Here is a 4,816-nt window from a genome sequence, read left to right as displayed (position 1 = left end):
AGCAGGAAAAAAAAACAAAAAACAAAAAAAAACAAAGTTTACAACTCTATTGCTTTGTGCCTAGCTGTTTGCCTCTGCTTTGCCGCATCTCGACTGGCAATCTGCAGGAGCAGGAGCTGGCATCTGCAGGAATGCAGTATGACACAGCAGTCAGCTGACTTGCAGGGTGTTATCATTCAATGTCCTGAACAGGATCGGGACAGTTTCTAAGGTGGTACTAGGCACATGACCCTGGACATCAACGGGGTCCTGCAGGGGGCTGCAGGACTGCGGGCTACATCTGTCCAGCTGGCGATCATTTCTTCCATGTGTTTGTGCCAATGCAGTGTTAACTCAAGACTGAACGAATTATTTCCATCTTGCTTTTTTTTTTTTTTTAAGCTGACAGGCCATTCCCGAAAGTGACTTGACTGTTCCATGAAGAAATGGGTTAAAACCATCACTGTCCATATCACTTGGGTTCCTTGCAGTGTGTGTGGAAAAATTCTTGCTGGTGTTTTCGTTTTAAAAACTCTCTTCTTTCTCCCCTACCCCTTCTATCCTCTCCCCCTCCCCCCTTCTTCTGTCCTTAAATCAGGTAGAAATTGTCTTAAGCTACAGGGATGCTATCATGAACTCGTAAATTGTACCTAATACATTGGTTAAGGGCAACGGAGAAAACTCGAAGGTAAATTAGTCTGGCAGAAGCCCTAAATAATGGTCATCGTTACGAAGCATCACGTTTGCTTCTGTTGTGAAACTCCATGTGCGTCTCAATTAATGTGACAATGGAGCCAAAAGCTTCATACAGGTACTGCCCCAGCGGTTTGAGGAACTGCTAAAATAAGCAAGCAGTCATTATCAGGCATTTGTTTAACGACTGTAATCCTACTGCATTAATTTAACTTGCTGCAATGTTTAACAGAAAGTCAATTATAAATCTGAGCTAAAAAAGAATAGCGATGGGAGAATTCGCATGGCACCGTCCTCTAAGGGCATAGCCTCTAAAGAGAACTTCCTGTTCTCATCATTTAACAGCACTCCGAATGGGCTGTTTGCTCTACTGGAGCAACCCACGAGCAGCTCCGCCCAGGTCAGGCTCTGGGATGCTGAGCGGAATGGTATAGACCCATTTTAGGACACGCCTACAGGTGATTGTGCTAAGGACGTGTGCGTGCATGCCCTGGGGTTTTGGTGATCTTTTCTCTGTTTCCCACTTATGAATTTTAGTTTTCTGTTTGCTTCTTGAGACATGAATCTCACTCAAAAGAAAATGTTTCCGGACAGCAGGCAGAGGAGTCAAGACTAGATGAAGAAACGCCCTCCATTTAATTATAGTATTAGATGGCATCTGGATCCCACTTTTGTGGTTTATGGAGAAGCGCTGAGAAGTGTTACCTAGGGAGAACAAAATCTGGACTCAGTTGCCCTTTTCAGCTCATAGTAATATAGTTGAATGGTCTCTTAGATGTGCCTTGCTAGCTCAGTTGGTAGAGGGATTGCCTTACTTGAACTAAACCCTGGGTTTGATCCCTAGGATCCCATAAAACCAGTTCTAATGGTCTATACCTGTATTCCCGACATTCAGGAAGAAGAGGTGGGAAAATCAGAAGGTGAAGGTCATCCACAGTTACATAAGGAACCTGAAGGATGACCTGGGCTATCTGAGACAGTGAAACAAAAACAAATAGGCAAATTGCTAGAAGATAACCTGCTGGTAGGGAGCAAGCCCTACATGGTTCCCATCCATGACTGTTGGCTGACTCCTCAGTAGTTACTTGAATTTTTCGAAAAGGAAATTCAGTTTCTCTTGAGGTGGGTCCTTGATGGTGGAATCATAACTGGGGGGCTCAAGGTTATTAGGGAGGTCGATTCTCCTGCTTTATCCTGTGTGCCCAGGGTCCTGACCTGCTGGTGGTCATAGGGAAGACTGGAGCTAAAGCAGAAGTCAGGAAGGGTGGTGGTCAGTGTGGGTCCTTGTGGCAGTGCCACCCTCATGGCTCTTACCTCCCTTGAAGACCTCCTACTCCACGTTGTGATTTGTTTTTCCCTTAGGCCGTTGTCCAGGACAGAACTGAAACATTGGTGTGGTTACAAACCTTCCCTCAGTTTGATGGTTCCTCATTGTTTCAGCTTCTCAGGTTTTATATTTATGTACACAAGTGTGTGTGTGTGTGTGTGTGTGTGTGTGTGTGTGTGTGTGTGTAAACTGGAGGTGGGTGTCCAGTGTCTCCACCTTATTTCCGTTGTTTAGTTTTTTTCTCAGAATTTGTTTTGAAAATAAAAATTTCATTCAATATTTCTGATCATAGATCTCCTGCCTCATCTCTCCCCATATCCTCCCTACTCACCCAACTCCTTGCGTTCTCTCACTGTGTCTCAGAAAACAAACTAAAAAATAAAAGGAAACAAAATAAAGCACAAAAAAGTCCAAACATACTCAGCCACATGCTACTTACACACACACACACACACACACACACACACACCAACACCACAAAATCAGAAACCATACTATAATCAGCAGAAGACCAGTAATGCCCAAAGAAAGCAAGAGGAGATAGATAAATAAATAAGAAAGAGAGAGAGAGAGAGAGAGAGAGAGAGAGAGAGAGAGAGAGAGAGAGGAGAGAGAGAGAAAGAAAGGTCTCTGAAAATATCATTGAGTGTGTTGTGTATTTTGTGTTGACCTCCTATGGTGGAGCCTAATTCCCTTAAATGTGGTTTGTATAATGTGGTGGTTTGAATAGGCTTGGCCCTGGAAGTGGCACTATTACGTGCAGCCTTGTTGGAGGAGGTGTGGCCTTGCTGGAGGAAGTGTGTCACTGAGGGGTGAGCTTTGAGACCCTCCTCCTAGCTGCCAATAAGACCATCCTCTATTTGCCATTGGAACAAGATATAGAACTCTTGGCTCCTCAGCACCAAGCCTGCCTGGATGCAGCTATGCTTCCTGCCTTGATGATTATGGACTGAACCTCTGAAACTGTAAGTCAGCCCAATTAAATGTTGTCCTTATAAGAGTTGCCTTGGTCATAGAGTCTCTTCATGGCAATGAAAATCCTACCTAAGACACATCCCCAGTGAGAATCCTTTGAAGGAAATTAATTTGTCTGTATGTGAGTGTTTGTCAATTGCTGATAGGTTAGGGATGGGAGTTCATATTCACTTCCCCCTCTCAGTACAGGAGCTCCATCTGGCTTGGATCATAGGCCCTGTACATGTTTACTACAGTCTCTGTGAGTTCATAGATACATCAGTCCCACTGTGTCTAGAAGGTGAGGGCATACATTTTTCTCAATCTACTTTAATAAACATTCAACCTCCAGCCCACCACCCACCACAGGTAGTAGAAGAAAAAAGTTAGTAGGTTATGGGGGAAGAGAACCTGTTTAGCAATAGTTCTTTGGGGAGTGTCCAATTTTCATTGTCAGGATGTCAGTAGTTCAGTCCCATGGCAAACACCAAATACGAATCAGCAGCTGAAGAAACCACAAGGCTTGCCCACGGGCTGAGGCTGGGGAAGCGGCCAGAAGCCACAGGAACCTCACAAAAAGTTCTTTGGCAGGATTCTCTCTATGGTGGAGCTCAGCAACACAACGTGAGGTAGAAGAACAAAGTAAACCAATACTCTAGCACCCACTGTGTGTGGGGTCATATTAATATTCCTTCATCACACATCCTTTCACATGGCTGCTTTAGCAAAGCATCCTTTCACCTGTGTCCCCCAGCAAAACATCATTTGACATACCTGACTTTCCAAAGAAACCAGAAGTTTCCACTTCCAGAAGGCCTAGTTTCCTTGGTGTCCTCCATTCCCTCTGGCTCTTAAAATTTTTCTGCCTCCTTTTCAGAACCTTGAATCCTTCTGTCTCTGCTTTCTTTCCTCCTTTCTTTCTTTCCTTTTCTATTTTTTTTTTTTAGATTTTTTTATTAGATATTTTCTTTATTTACATTTCAAACGTTATCCCCTTTCCTAGTTTCCCTTCTGAAAACCCCCTATCCCCTTCCCTCTCCCTCTGCTCACCAACCCAGCCACACCCACTTCCTGGCCCTGGCATTCCCCTACACTGGGGCATAGAGCCTTCACAGGACCAAGGGCCTCTCCTCCCATTGATGACCAACTAGGCCATCCTCTGCTACATATACAGTTGGAGCCATGAGTCCCACCATGTGTACTCTTTGGCTGGTGGTTTAGTCCCTGGAAACTCTAGCGATACTGGTTAGTTCATATTGTTGTTCCTCCTATGGGGCTGCAAACCCCTTCAGCTCCCTGGGTCTTTTCTCTACCTCCTTCATTGGGGACCCTGTGCTCAGTCCAATAGTAGGCTTCGAACATCCACCTCTGTATTTGTCAGGCACTGATAAAGTCTCTCAGGAGACAACTATAACAGGCTTCTGTCAGCGAGAACTTATTAACAATACTCCTCAAACTAGTCCACAAAATAGAAACAGAAGGTACTCTACCCAATTTATTCTATGAAACCACAATTACTCTGATACCTAAACCACACAAAGACCCAACAAAGAAAGAGAACTTCAGACCATTTTCCCTTATAAATATTGATGCAAAAATGCTCAATAAAATTCTCACAAACCGAACCCAAGAGCACATCAAAACGATCATCCATCATGATCAAGTAGGATTCATCCCAGAGATGCAGGGATGGTTCAATAAGCCACTGTATAAACAAACTCAAAGAAAAACAAACTATATGATCATCTCATTAGAGCTGAGAAAGCATTTGACAAAATCCAACTCCCCTTCATGATAAAAGTCTTGGAAAGATCAGGAATTCAAGATCCATATCTAAACAAAGTAAAAGCAATCTACAGCAAA

The sequence above is a fragment of the Mus musculus genome, chromosome 13 (genome assembly GCF_000001635.26).
Source record: "Mus musculus strain C57BL/6J chromosome 13, GRCm38.p6 C57BL/6J".
NCBI lineage: Eukaryota > Metazoa > Chordata > Mammalia > Rodentia > Muridae > Mus > Mus musculus.
The sequence above is the reverse complement of the archived record's forward strand: the minus strand, read 5'-3'. Positions refer to the sequence as shown.